This window comes from Parambassis ranga, unplaced genomic scaffold (assembly GCF_900634625.1).
Source record: "Parambassis ranga unplaced genomic scaffold, fParRan2.1 scaffold_24_arrow_ctg1, whole genome shotgun sequence".
In the NCBI taxonomy this organism is placed as follows: domain Eukaryota; kingdom Metazoa; phylum Chordata; class Actinopteri; family Ambassidae; genus Parambassis; species Parambassis ranga.
Genome location: NW_021144797.1, coordinates 883,789 through 897,071, shown reverse-complemented (window position 1 = coordinate 897,071; position 13,283 = coordinate 883,789). Strand labels below are relative to the sequence as shown.

Below are 13,283 nucleotides of genomic sequence, written 5' to 3'. Positions count from 1 at the left end.
TGTTAGTTTTGTAAAGCTGTGTGGTAGTTAGAGAGGAACTGAAAAGAGTCAACAACAAGGAGTTGGTCTCCAATGTAATAAAGTTAAACACCAGGGCTCGTCCAGGATTTGAACCCGGGACCTCTTGCACCCAAAGCGAGAATCATACCCCTAGAGCCATGTATGACCTCTTATTTTTCATGTTTCAGTCGGTGGAAGAACAACACAAAGCACATGTTCTTCTTAGTTTGACATTGGTAAAGATATGAACAAAGATTTCTTCTAACTGTGTCAACAAAGATTGAACACTTTGCATATCACTGTCCTCCATGAGGAGACTGTCCTCCATGAGGAGACTGTCCTCCATGAGGAGACTGTCCTCCATGTCTAGATAAGGCTTGCTGTCTAGCAGCTGGGAGAAATGTCTTTTTGTGGCTGTGGCATTAGCTCAACATTGAATCATAACGTTAAAGTATAATAAGTTTGTTCGGGTTTGTTCTTTCAAAAAAAAAAAAATACAGTATTTTCCTGACTATTAGTTGCGCCAGTGTAAATAAATCACTACTTTTTTAGTGTAATGTTGCCTCTTGAATTCCTCTTAACTTAAGTGGTGTGGCTGCAGGGCATTGAGTGAGACACACGCATTTCAACATGTTCTCATGCAGAGAAATGATGAGCTTCACTGCACAGAAATTCCTATTAACATCCTGTAAATGAGTAAAAGACTACTGTGCGCTATAGCTGTCTGGAATTAGCGACCTATCTACCACGAGTGTCACATGTGCTTGGAAAGCGCGGAAAGTGTGGACAAGCTGGAGGTGGAAGAGAACCGTCAGGAGAGGGACAGAACAGCTGCCATGATATTTGTAATGGGACGTCAGGACACAGGCTAACTAGTTGTATATTTTTTAATAGATAAGTCGCACCTGAGTATAAGTCGCATACCCAGCCAAAGGATGAAAAAAAGTGCGACTTATAGTCCGGAAAATACGGTAATATTTATGAGTTACAACCACTATGACTTAATATTATGATATGTACATATGTATGACAATAACAGTGCACTTGAGTAAAACTACAGTCAAATCATCCTGTTAGAAAACTTTACCTGGATGCTGACATGCTGTTGTTTCATAGGAAGATCTGCAGGTGGACGGGGAGACTTTAGATACACAGCACGAGGTCAACATGCATTTTATATGTAATCTAAGCAGGTTAATGTATCTGTACAATCTAGAATCATAATAATCTGCAATAGAAATGTAAATAAAATGAAAACATTCCTTGCTGGGAAGGTTTTCAAACATCGACTCCTTTCAGCTTCTGTTGTTGTTTAAGTTTCTCCTTGTGTACTCAGAAGGACTACACATACATACACAGAGTGAGTATGATTGACATTTACATTTGCTACAATAATTCTTAGTTTTGATCTAATCAACATTAAGTGATTCCTACCTTCTTAGTGGTCCTCTCTGTGTCTGCATACTCCAACAGCATGGCATCATGCATCTTCTGGTACATGCTGACACTCATCTAGTCTCTACATTTCTTCCTTTGGTCCCACTGACTCTTCTCCATTACCCTCTGTGTCCGATCATCCTGCAAGTTCTGCAATTGAAAATGAAATTGCATCTCTATCAGCGTTCTGAATTTCAGAATTCAACTCAGAGAAATTAATTTTTACCACACATCAGTGAGAATGTCCATCCATCCATCTTCTACCGCTTATCCGGGGCCGGGTCGCGGGGGCAGCAGTCTAAGCAGGGACACCCAAACTTCCCTCTCACCAGACACTTCTTCCAGCTCCTCTGGGGGAATCCCGAGGCGTTCCCAGGCCAGCCGAGAGACATAGTCTCTCCACCGCGTCCTGGGTCTTCCCCGGGGCCTCCTCCCAGTGGGACATGCCCGGAACACCTCCCCAGGGAGGCGTCCAGGAGGCATCCGAACCAGATGCCCGAGCCACCTCAGCTGGCTCCTCTCGATGTGGAGGAGCAGCGGCTCTACTCCGAGCTCCTCTCGGGTGACTGAGCTTCTCACCCTATCTCTAAGGGAGCGCCCAGCCACCCTTCGAAGGAAACTCATTTCGGCCGCCTGTATTCGCGATCTCATTCTTTCGGTCACTACCCAAAGCTCATGACCATAGGTGAGGGTAGGAACGTAGATTGACCGGTAAATCGAGAGCTTCGCCTTCCGGCTCAGCTCCTTCTTCACCACAACAGACCGGTACAGCGACCGCATTACTGCGGAAGCTGCACCGATCCGTCTGTCAATCTCCCGCTCCATTTTCCCCTCACTCGTGAACGAGACCCCGAGATACACAAACTCCTCCACTTGGGGCAGGAACTCTCCTCCGACCCAGAGAGGACAGACTACCTTTTTCCGGTCGAGAACCATGGCCTGATACTTGGAGGTGCTGATTCTCATCCCAACCGCTTCACACTCGGCTGCAAACCGTCCCAGTGCACACTGGAGGTCCCGGCTCGATGAAGCCAACAGGACAACATCATCTGCAAAAAGCAGAGATGAAATCCTATGGTTCCCGAACCAGGTCCCCTCCGGTCCCTCGCTGCGCCTAGAAATTCTGTCCATAAAAATTATGAACAGAACCGGTGACAAAGGGCAGCCCTGCCGGAGTCCAACATGCACTGGGAACAGGTCTGACTTACTGCCGGCAATACGAACCAAACTCCTGCTCCGGCCATACAGGGACCTAACGGCCCTCAGCAGAGGGCCACGGACCCCATACTCCCAGAGCACCTCCCACAAGATGCCGCGAGGGACACGGTCGAACGCCTTCTCCAAGTCCACAAAACACATGTGGACTGGTTGGGCGAGCCACGACAGGCACCAGAGGCCTTGCGGCCGCAGCTTCGGACAGCTGCATCGACAATGGAGGTGGAAAACATAGTCCACTCCGACTCAATGTCTCCAGCCTCCCTCGGAATCTGGGTGAAGCTCTCCCGGAGGTGGGAGTTGAAGATCTCCCTAGCGGAGGGTTCGGCCAAACGCTCCCAGCAGACCCGCACAGTACGTTTGGGCCTGCCGGGCCCGTCCAGCCTCTTCCCCCGCCAACGGATCCAACTCACCACCAGGTAGTGATCAGTTGACAGCTCAGCCCCTCTCTTCACCCGAGTGTCCAAAACACAAGGTCGAAGGTCGGCTGACACGATTACAAAATCGATCATCGACCTCCGGCCTAGGGTGTCCCGGTGCCAGGTGCACCGATGGACAACCTTGTGCTCGAACATGGTGTTCGTTATGGACAAACCATGCCCAGCACAGAAGTCCAATAACAAAACACCACTCGGGTTCAGATCGGGGAGGCCGTTCCTCCCAATCACGCCTCTCCAGGTGTTACTGTCACTGCCCACGTGGGCGTTGAAGTCTCCCAGCAAGATGACAGAGTCCCCGGTTGGGGTGCCATCCAGCACCCCTCCCAGAGACTGTAAGAAGGTCAAGTACTCTACACTGCTGTTCGGCGCATACGCCGAAACCACAGTGAGAGACCTCTCCCCAACCCGGAGGCGCAGGGAGGCGACCCTCTCACATACTGGGGAAAACTCCAACACATGGCAGCTAAGCTGTGGGGCTATAAGCAAGCCCACACCAGCCCGCCACCTCTCACCATGGGCAACTCCAGAATAGAAGAGAGTCCAACCCCTCTCAAGGAGTTGAGTTCCAGAACCCAAGCTGCGCGTGGAGGCGAGCCCGACTATATCTAGTCGGTACCGCTCGGCCTCCCGCACAAGCTCAGGCTCCTTCCCCCCCAGCGAGGTGACATTCCATGTCCCCAGAGCCAGTTTCTGTGTCCGGTGATCAGGTCGCCGAGGCCCCCGCCTTCGACTGCCACCCAATCCACTCTGCACCGGCCCCTTACGGTTCCTCCCACCGGTGGTGGGCCCATGGGAGGTCGGCCCCACGTCGCTGCTTCGGGCTAAGCCCGGCCGGCAGAATTCAACTCAGAGAAATTAATTTTTACCACACATCAGTGAGAATGTGATTCTTTAAACGTCTTTTTCTTCCAAATGAGAATAATTACATCTGAAACACTATAAATCCAATACAGACACTATCATTACGCATACATTAACTTCTTGTTGAATAATTAGCAATATTTTTATAGTATAGTATTTTTATAGTAATCAAATAACACAAACTTGAGGTAAATGCAGTTATCATTTACTTCACAGGGTAACATTGTTGCATTTGATGGTCAACAGTTCCTCAAAGGATTTATCATTGCGGCGGCATCTGGTCTGAACATCTTGCCAGCAACACTAAATCCTCTCAACAGGTATAGAGGAAGCAGGTATGGCCAGATATTTACATGCACGTACAGCAAGGTTTGGGAAACTGTTTTGGTTTTCTTTCCAGAACATACACACAGAATTCAGCATTCACCACTTACGGTCATCTACAATTATTATCTTTTGTTCTGTCTGTTTTGTACTGTTCTGTGTCGCTCATGTTCATCATGTTATGTGTCTGTTTTGATATTTGATGTACGTCTAGCTATGTACTACCTGTTTGTCCTGCAATAAAATAAAATTATAAAAAAATAAAATAAATAAATAAATAAATAAATAAATAAATAAATAAAAAAGATATGTACAAATGTAGCAAAAAACAAAATTATTTACAACTATTTATCCTTGAATGCAGTAAATGCCTCAGGCGTTTTTTGTACAGCTATTTATAAGTATTATATGCAGTACAGGTACAGGTGTACATTATTTGTGCCACTTCAAAAAGCAGTTCCTGTCCACCACAACACAGAGGGGCACATCACAGGCCTGACACTTCCAGGGTGTCATCGGATCATGACGGATCATGACGTCATCAAACTCAGACGCTGTCCACGTGTCTCCCTCTGCGCCTTCCAGTTCCAAGAAGAGCCTGCTCCACATTCAAAAGCCGTCTCATGGCGCACAAAACAATAAAACGACTAAATCCCCACTAAGTCCCCACTTTTAACACAAACTAGAGACACAGCGTCAGCAACACTGTGTCTTGCCGCTACGTCATCTTAAATTGGCCATGCGAAAAAGACGCATGGCCAATTTTTTTTTAATTTTAGGTACTTTAGTAATCCCAGAGGGAAATTGTTTAAGGCCCCTAAACAAAAGACAGGTCCTGGCCAGTAGGTGGCGCAGTGTCTGTAGCATTTCAGCATGTCATCAATCTGTGCAGAGTCAAATGTTCAGCATGACTGTAAGGTTTCATCCACATAGGATGAAGAATGAGGGAGACACAGCCACAGAAACCCTGTGGGGGTCTCAGCAGGGGATAATTGTCTAGTTGTTGAATCTAGAATCTTCTAATACGTCAGACAAAAAGACATTTCCTGGGACACATCAGCTGAGTGTGTGTTTGTGCAGTGAAATACACTTGTTGTGAGGACTTGAATCAGTTTACTCCTCAAACATACTCCTGAAACTTCTCTAAGCTTAATGAACAGTAAACACAGGTTCATGAAGCAGTGCTTCCAGCCAACGATCACACAGTTTAACACATCTTTGTTTTGTGTGGTGTTGTCAGGCGGCAACCTTCGGGGTTCAAACTTGAAGCCCATGCGGAAGTGTCAAAACTTGCAATTCATGCCGCAACCACTGGGGGCTGGCTCCAAAAGCGAGTCATTTCCCATTGACCCCCATGTTAAAATGGCAATTATGCATAATTATAGACGTTGCCGCTTGAGTGGCAGACGGCTGACGCATAAGTTTCCCGCTTGCATGATCGCCCACCCCCCAAACTCTGCTCGCGCTCCCCCTCTTTGTACATATTTGGAGTTTTGGCGGACGTGATGCTTCCAACATGGCGGCTCCCACCGAGCCTCAGAATCGCTCTTCAGAAACGAACGGGTGACGTCACGGAAGCTCTGTCCATAGTTTTTACTCTCAATGGGTGTTGAGTTTTGTCTTTCTTTAAAAGGAACCTCCTACAGATCTTTGAAGGCATGAATGGGGATCGTACCCATGATCTTTGGTTTACGAGACCAACGCCTTACCACTTGGCCACCACGCCTTTTTCTTTTAACTTCTGAATTGATCACTGATCGTGATCAACACACACAACACAAAACAGCAGAAGTCTTGTGGTGATCCTACACTCAGAGAAACCACAACAGCATGCAGCTTTACCTTCAGGTCTAACAGCTGGGAGCTTTTTCCAGCATTATTCTGTCTCAGCATGATCATGGCTGACAGGACACACACATTTACATCAACACACACAGGCGACCGCATGTGGATGAACACACACTGACCCCTAAAACCAGATAAACACACACATCAAATGTGCTGAGATCACTATCATTAGTCCTGAGTCAATCTGCTGTGGAGTCCATTTTGTTTTGTCATTTACTATTCTTTGTTGTGTTTCCGTCTCTTGCTTCCTGTCTATTTATTTACATATTATTGTGTTATTTGTGTCTAAAGGGCCATTTCCATCACTTTGCAGTCAGTTTTGTGTGCTGAAAGCAGTGCAGGAGCTGCTACACGTCCTCATTTGATGAGCTGATATGACTGATTTTCTCATCGCTGTCAGCATGAACTGAACAGCTCTGCAAAGTAAATCAGCAGTTTAGTCACAGGCTTCTCTTTTCTTATCATTTCCACACTGAAGCACCTGAATGTGTGACAAGTTGTGTTCACTGTCACACTAGTGAGAGCTCTTTAAGCACTTACTCAAACAACTCAGACTGACAAGCCGTGGCTTTCAACAGGCCCAAAGAGCCGTATGCCTCCATAAAGAGCAGAGCGCTGCATTATTGATGAGGCTGAGGTGACACTTGGTGTTTTCTGGTGGAGGTTCATTTTTTTTTAAATTATTTTAGATACTTTAATAATCCCAGAGGTAAATTGCTTAAGGCTACTGCCAAGCAGCGTCATACAATGACCAGCAAGGAGCGCCACTGGAGGCAGTGTGGGTAAAGTGCCCACACACAACAATGACTAGGGAGAAGCTGTGTGTGTGTGTGTGTGTGTAGGTCGGTGAGTCAGATCAAATCAAAAATCTTTAACCTGCTTTTGGCAAGGTTGCTGCTCAACTCTCACACACAGCCTTCCTACACACACACACAAATACTGACACACAAATGTGATTCTGAGTTATTTCCTTTTATCTGTACATGAACTTTACCTTTTTCAGATTCTAACTGCTTTTACCTCACAGACACTTCCTGTCAAGCCATTTCCTGTCACTGTCCTCAAGCTACAACTGTCCTAAAACTGACGCTTGATGCAGAAATAACTGCATCAATCGTGGTCCTAAAAAGCTGCAGCAGCAGCAGCAGCAGCAGCAGCAGCATTATTGCAAGTTGGTCAGGCTGGAGAGGATCATGGAAAAAAGGGCCGACTGGTCACTATCTCATCTCAATGGAAACTCATTACTGGCTCATGTTGTTGAGATGTTAAAAATCTCAATATGTACTGGTTAGATAGACCAACAGGTTTGAAGTTTCATTTTAGTTATCTTGAGTAACATTTATACACTAAAAATGCAAAAATAATTTGTTTTGCACAGTGTACCCAATAATAGCCTATTCCTTGGTCTATATCACTATGTATTAACACATACAACAAGGTATTGGTTCCTTAGGAAAATAGAAACTTTTCTAGCTGCTTCTAAAATTACAAAATCCAAAAACATAAGAAACCACCAGAGTAAACTGAATGAACACATGCAAACGAAAGACACCAAAAGACTAAACCTATACAAACCAAACAAGACATGGACAGGTCAGACGGGGAACCCAGAGGTTAGCAGACCACATGTCAAAGACACAGAGGGGGGGGGGGCAGCCAGACTAAATACAGCAGCTAAAGATAATAAGACACAGGTGGAACCAATGAGAGCGGGCAGCTAATCAAGAAGAAGAAGAAAAAGACAGGAAACAACCCCCGAGACGGCAGCAAAGACCACCACCAAAATGAAACAGAAAGTATAACTCGGATGGTTAACACACAAAAGATAGAATCATGCAGGGCCACCAGAAACCCTGGAGTGTGACACAAGAAAGGAGAGAAACCAAAGATCAGAAGACAAGAAGTTTGAAAATAAAACAGAGAACCAGGCCCACCTAAAACAACAGATCATAGCAGCCAATGTAAAAATGTGTTTGTGGTCATTTTTAAAAAGAAAACAACTTTAAATGTGTCCAGTCATTCTTGCATTGGTGCCAGTGAAAGTGTTTTATTGACAGTTGTGTGCACATGAGGAGCCTTCCACTTCAGTGCACTCAGCTCTTCATGTGACGTGCTCCCTGAGCTCTGCATTCATCCATCAGTTGAGTCTGTACTCGCACGTTCGTATGCTAACTACAGACCTCATACTGGGGTCAAAGGGGCTACTTTCATGAGCATAACACAGCACAGAGGAATTAGTGAGCAATGGTACCTGGTACTGAACAGGGACACTTGGTGGAGTTGCTGTCTGCACCAGCCAGTTTCTGTTGGATGACAAACATTTTACAGGAAAACTTTGGGCCACATGCAGACACAGGAGTGCTCGATACAAACTTCATATAAACAGAGGCCGGTTTTTATTCTTACTGTTGAGCCAGGTTTTCTGTAGTAAGACTACATCATCTCTTATACTGTGCTAAGTGTGCCAAAGAGGTGAGGACAATATCTACAGACTGACTGTATTGACCTGCACACCTCCCTTGTCCATGTCACTCTATTTCTCACATCAACACATGCAGTACAAGCATGAGCAAAATCAGTGTTTGCCGTTCAACTCTGACAGTTATATGCAGGCACAGTAACAGTAACAGTGGAGCTGAGCACAGCTGTCAATCACACACATACATAACAGCAAGCACACACCTATCCCAGGGATATGTTATAATGATGTCTCCATTTGAATGGCTTATTCTTTCAGATCTATGGAAATTAAATTTTTTTGGAGTAAGACCCAGAGGCCACAGGGGAAACTGCAGTTTTTGACACTTCTGTTACCACTGCATAGTTGCATAAAACTTCTAGAGAATTTCCCTGATGTTCTTGTTTCCCGTAAGAGCCTGTAGACTGTTTTTACACTTTACACCATTTACACTTGTACAATTACACAAGTATTGAAACTTGGGTTAGAAGAAAAACACACTGAACAGTCACTTCCTGTATCTGTCACGAGCCACACATCTTCAAACATTCTGAACTCATTATAAATACAACAATTGTCACCCAGCAAGCCTTCATTTCTAGAATGTAAATGTACACTATTGACTGAGAGATGCAGATACACAAACTAGCTTCTACAAAAGCTCTTATATTCCACACATCAAAGACACAGCATTTACTGCAGAGTAAGAACGTGATGCATGCAAACAGCATGTGTTTATTTTTAACAGTAGTTGTTGTATTAATCACTGTTAGCAGCACTCACTGACAGGACCTTGATGCTCTTAACCTTTAATCTGGCAAACTGGGGATTGTTAGAAATCCCACCTTTTCCTTTTGGATGCTCATCACAACATTCATTTCCACAGCACCTGAAGACAACGTGATAATGTCTGGAGAGAGATCAGACATGTTTTCTATGATGGTTCTTCACTACAACAACTGCTCAGAAATGTCAAATCTTTCCTTGAAGCTTGTTTTTTTGAAAGCAGCAGCTATGTGGTTGCAGTTGAGTGGAAGCTCACCGAGACAGAGCCAGCAGTGGGCACTGACAACACAGCGTATATGTTGTTGACACTTTTCAGTTCCTCTCTAACTACCACACAGCTTTCCAAAGCTAACAAAGTTCTATTCAGACTCATCCCAATCCAGAGCAGTTGTTCCACAGTAACACCTGCAGGAGGACGTCATCACCCAGTATGTGACCTGCACTGTGGGCTGTAAGGTCTTATACAGACAGGTGTGTGTCTGTCCTCATCAAGTCCAATCAGTATCATCAAAGAAAGCTGGACTCAGATGAAGGTGTAGAACCATCTGAAGGACGATCAGAAGAAATGGACGCACCTGAGTTCAATATATGAGAGTCACAGCAAAGGCTCTGATACTTAGGACCATGTCATATTTCACTTTGTCTTTGATACATCTGCAAACATGTCAACAACTCTGTGTGTTTCTGTCAGTATGGGGAGCTGTGTGGACATTAATGATGAAAATGAACTTCAATGATTTTAGCAAATGGCTGCAATATAACAAAGTGAAACATTTAAGGGGGTCTGAATACTTCCTGCACCCACTGTACACATTAAAAGACATTGATGATCTGTTCTTATTGTCTAAACAGGAACAGTTGAAGCACAGCTTGCAGCCCCTGTATCTCAGGCTTCTCAGCTTCTCTTCAGATGTTTGGACGTTTCTGCTGGAACCTCTCATTTAATGACTCACATTTAGAACTTCTGACTTTATGTGGAGGAGGGATTGATTTTGGAATGAGGAGGCTGCAGCCTGTGATTTCACCACTAGATGTCAGCATTGCACAGCATTGGTGGTTCAGTTCAGATTGAGAGAATGCAAAGAGTGTGCAAAGCTGTCATCAAAGCAAAAGCTGGCTGCTTGGAAGAATGTCAAACATCAAACATATTCTGCTTGGTTTAACACTTTGTTGTTTGTTGTTTGTTCACTGCATCATTCCACATGTGTTCCTTCATAGCTCTGATGTCTTCAGGATGAACCTACAATGTAGAAAGTCATAAAAACAAAGACAAACCACTGAGTGACTTTTGACTGGTACATTTAAAATGTCATCATATGTCCTAACCAGCAGGGGGAGCACTGATCATAAACTCTCTGTCTCACATGTTATTGTCATGTGTTTTTATGGAAGATGATGCTGACTGTTGTTTTCTTGTTTCTCTCTGTAAACAGCTTGTAAACAGCAGCTTCCCTGAGGGAAACTCAGCTAATAAATGATGCTGTAACCTCTGGGACTTGATCTGCTGGGTGGGAGTCCACTACATTATCCATCCATCCTCATCCATCCAGCTACACCCTCCCTAAAATGCCAGCTGGAGAATGGGATAAAGGGTTAATCGCAAGTCAATCAGGATTCACTACTCTACAAGTGTACTAGTGAAGTATTGCAAACATCAGACTTTTAATCTGAGGGTCCAGGGTTCAAGTCCCTGTTTGGGCAGAACACTTTGTACTCCCTCTTACTTGTACACCCCTTCCCTCTCTGTTAATGTGCTTGGAGAGAGCTCTGTGAACAGCCAGCCTCTTTGTGCCTTGTGCAAGGTGTCAATGGTCGTCTTTTGGGCAACTGTCAAGTCAGCAGTTTTTCCCGTGGTTGTGCAGCCTACAGAACTAGACTGAGACCATTTAAAGGCCTTTGCAGGTGTTTTGAGTTCATTATCTGGTTAGAGTGGCTCCAGGTGTCTTCAATATTGAACCTTTTCACATATTCTCATTTCCTGACCTACTGAATGTGGGTTTTCCATTAATACCTACAGCTGGACCAATGCACAGACTGTGGACTTGTCCATAGACTGATCTGTGTAGATAGGACACCAGTATTACTGTCTTAAGTTGGAATGTTTATGACACCATCAAGTGATGATCCTGTGTCAGGACCTTAAAATATGAAACGACAAGGATGGGATTCGAACCCACGCATGCAGAGCACAATGGATTAGCAGTCCATCGCCTTAACCACTCGGCCACCTCGTCTGTCTGATTATCATGTGTTCACGGCTTCGAGCAAAAATACGCTGCAAAACTTGAAAGAGGTCACAGCTTTTGCCTTAAACATAAGCATCTTGACAAACTTTGACAAACATTGAAGGCCAGTTTTTGGAGTAGTTGTTTGGTTTCTCCATTGTACAGAACAGAGCATGCCTCACTGCACTGGACTGCATATATCCAGGGGTGGACTGCATGTGACCAGGGGTGGACTGCATGTGTCCAGGGGTGGACTGCAAATATCCAAGGGTGGCAGTAACTGATTACAAATACTCAAGTTACTGTAATTAAGTAGTTTTTCTGGGTACTTGTACTTTATTTTTAAGCCAGTACTTTTAGTACAGTCCTTTTTTTCTAGCTCTCAGGACAGGAGGTGTATCCACCCTGAAGGACGGCGCCACAGGAAGTTAAAAAGCACTTTGACTCTGGTGGGACTCGAACCCACAACCTTTGAATCACTTCTCCTGTGTTTAACTAGAAGTCCAATGCGCTATCCATTGCGCCACAGAGCCACAGAGCAGTCATTTGTTTGTCCTAGAATGAAAGGCAGAAATCCGGAATAAGCAGCAGCATTCCAGAATAGTCAACAGAATTCCGGAATTATACGTAGAATTCAGGAGTAACAGTCAGTATTCTGGCAAGTCAGCAGTCCAGAAGGGAAGGCAACATCAGCAGTGGCTCAGTGGTAGAGCAGGGTTGTGTGTCCTTGACCCACATTGCCTCCAGTGCTGGTCATTGTATGACACTGCTTGGACACTGCCAGGACCAGCAGACTGAGGGACAGCTTCATCCACCAGGCTGTCAGGAAGCTGAACACTCTCCCTGCCCCACTTTCTCCCCCTTCCCTCTACAAAAGAACCCCCCCCCCAAGTTAGGAACTCTGTGCACCAGCCACTTTACCCTGTGCATTCTCTTGCACCCTAGTCATGTCATCCAGTCTCATATAAGCTGCTATAACTTAAACCATTCCTGGACTGTTTACATTATGCCAACTGCACTGTCTTGCACTATACATCATTTGCACTCTTACTGCATTGTGCCTTCATTTTGTGCCTTGAATTTTGTGTGTGCCTCATTGTAGGTACATTTTTTTACACTTACACAAGTTTTTAATTATATGTTATATATGGAGTGAAGAGTAATGCAATTTCGATTCTCTGTATGTCCAGCACATATAGCAGATTTGACAATAAAGCTGACTTTGAATTAAAACGAGTGAGTTGTAAAAAAAAATTCACCCCCCCTACAATTGACACTAGAAGAGAACCTATCATTTGAGACCAGAATGTTTTTTTGTACCAGGCTGTAAACATGTTCATTTCTGCTGTGAAGTTGGACATTTTAACATGGGAGTCTATGGGTAATAACACGCGTGAATTACAATTTTTCACACGTCGTAAACATTCCAACTTAAGACTAGTGGTTAAGACCTTCAAAACTCAGTGTGTAACATTGTTGGTAAAAACTGTTTGCTTTGGCATGTTTGTAGAGAAGATTGAAGCAAGGCGTCTGGACTTGTAGAGTTTTCCTGAAGAGGTTTCGCTGCTCATCCAAGCAGCTTCATCAGTTGTTGATCTGTTGGTGGGGAAACATGGTTTTGTGGTTGCAGACCTCAGTGGGTGGTCTGGATAAAACTCACAAACAATAGCACTAAATGTTTCCATAATT

General features: G+C 44.7%; 3 non-coding genes across 3 annotated transcripts; all 3 read right to left on the bottom strand.

The window, feature by feature from the left end:
- Positions 1-5,931: 5,931 nt before the first annotated feature.
- Positions 5,932-6,003, bottom strand: trnat-cgu (transfer RNA threonine (anticodon CGU)). Its single transcript has one exon. It is a non-coding gene; the product is annotated as a tRNA-Thr (tRNA).
- A 5,518-nt stretch (positions 6,004-11,521) lies between these two features.
- Positions 11,522-11,603, bottom strand: trnas-gcu (transfer RNA serine (anticodon GCU)). The gene has a single exon. It is a non-coding gene; the product is annotated as a tRNA-Ser (tRNA).
- Positions 11,604-12,035: 432 nt separating this feature from the next.
- On the bottom strand, positions 12,036-12,127 carry trnar-ucu (transfer RNA arginine (anticodon UCU)). The gene is given in 2 exon segments: positions 12,036-12,071; positions 12,091-12,127. It is a non-coding gene; the product is annotated as a tRNA-Arg (tRNA).
- Positions 12,128-13,283: the final 1,156 nt, after the last annotated feature.